The following is a 1,813-nucleotide window of genomic DNA, read 5'->3' on the forward strand; positions in this document are numbered from 1 at the left end:
CCCTGTTTCTCTACTGGGGGTTTTACCTCCTACCCAGATGCTCTCTCTCCTACTTTTACACTTATCCTTTAAGTTTTGCCCAGTTCATGTCATACCTCTTTAGATGATGTCCACCCATGGTTATAGCTTTATTTTTAATGCCTTTCACAGGTATTTCTAAACCCAAACAGTAATACATATTTTACTACATGTGTGACTTTGGGCTATTGACTAAACACTGGGTTTCAGTTTCCTCAAATATGTAAAACTAAAGTTTTAGACATTACTTCTAAGATCACTTTCATCTCTAGATCTTTGCCCCTGATTCTATTGTTCAGTAATAATCTTGAGCTTATTTCACTGGCTTATTTCACTAATTATTTGATATGTGCCTCAGTGGTCCAACTATATTGTAGATTCCCTATGAGCTGAAACCTTGTTTTTTCTTCCTTTGTACTCAACACCACCTAGCAGCAATAAATAGGTAGCATGCAATCTTGGAGAAGGCAACTGCATTGATAACGTTCTACCAATTTGTGTAAGTATCCCAGAAACTTATTAGTTGACCTGAATAAACTTTGTCTATTTGGAATAAAGCTAATGCAGCCTGCCACCCTTGGAAACTCTTTGCTATTTATACTGAAGAGACATATTAAAATATAAAAAACAAGCCTGTTTGTAAGAATATTACTTAATGCTGAATACTTGCGTATGTATTTAGAAACGATCAGTGAAATCACAGGTCCAGTCCCCATCCTTATGCTAAAAGTGAAAAATAAATGAAAGGTGTAGGAGTGGATTTGAGTCAGAGAACCTAAATTCAACTCAGTTCCGCTTTCTTTGTGACCTTGGATTAGTCACTTAATCTTTCGGCCTCAATAAAATGTAGGGGTTGCACCAGAGACGAAATGATCTTTAAGGTCTCTTCCAGCTCTACATTCTATGATTCAATCCTGAGTGATCCATGAGGCTGGACGGGCAAGAACCAGGAGCCACAATTTGCCTTACAAGAAGGAAATTGAGGTCCTAGATGTAGATAATGCATGTTCCTGGGTTTGCTCAGTTTTGCTTTTTCTCTCGGGGAATTCTTGGCCATTGGGGACTTTCATGAAACTAGAGATGAATCAGAAAGTTTTGTCCTTGTTTCTAGAACCTAGATAACGGCACAGACACCAAAGTCCCTAGTTCTGCTCCGGCATCCGGGAGCCCCCAGAAATTAGCCCGGAACCGCCAAATCCTTCAGGGGCTCCGGGCGGCGGCGAGGGGAGCCCGGCGGGCGGCTCGGAGGTCAGAGGAAGCGAGGGGAGAAGGCAGCGGGCGTGGGACCGGCCAGCTCGACTGCAGACCGGGCTTTTCCCCCAGGGATGAGGCCGCTTCTCAGGGGTGGGAGCGGATGGAGAAGATGCGGGCGTGATGGAGACGCGGCTCTGACTCTTGTGCCCCGGGAATGCTCGGAGTGCCTCCGCCCGAGCCCGGGCCCTGCTCTGCCCCGGTCCCTCAAGAAGGAGCTGTCCGACCCGTGAAGTGGACGGGGTGAGGAGAGCTCGGAGCCCGCGGGGAAGCTGGCTCTAAGGACAGCCCTCCGGGCCGCGACCACCCAGGCAGCGCGACTTTGCCCGACTGCCCTTAACCCTGGGGCTCCCGAAGCTAGAGGAGGGCGCGTGACGGGAGATCTCCCCTCCCCCACCCTCACCTCCCAGTACTAACGGTCAGCCGCACGAGGCGCGGAGAAGCGTGAGCGAAGACGACTCCCCCCTCCCCACTCTCCTCTCTCCCGTATAACGTGTACACACACACACACACACACACACACACACACACACACACACACACA

Source organism: Petaurus breviceps, unplaced genomic scaffold (assembly GCF_028583685.1).
Source record: "Petaurus breviceps papuanus isolate PSGF00001 unplaced genomic scaffold, PetGlider_PUasm1.0 171, whole genome shotgun sequence".
Classification (NCBI taxonomy): Eukaryota; Metazoa; Chordata; class Mammalia; order Diprotodontia; family Petauridae; genus Petaurus; species Petaurus breviceps.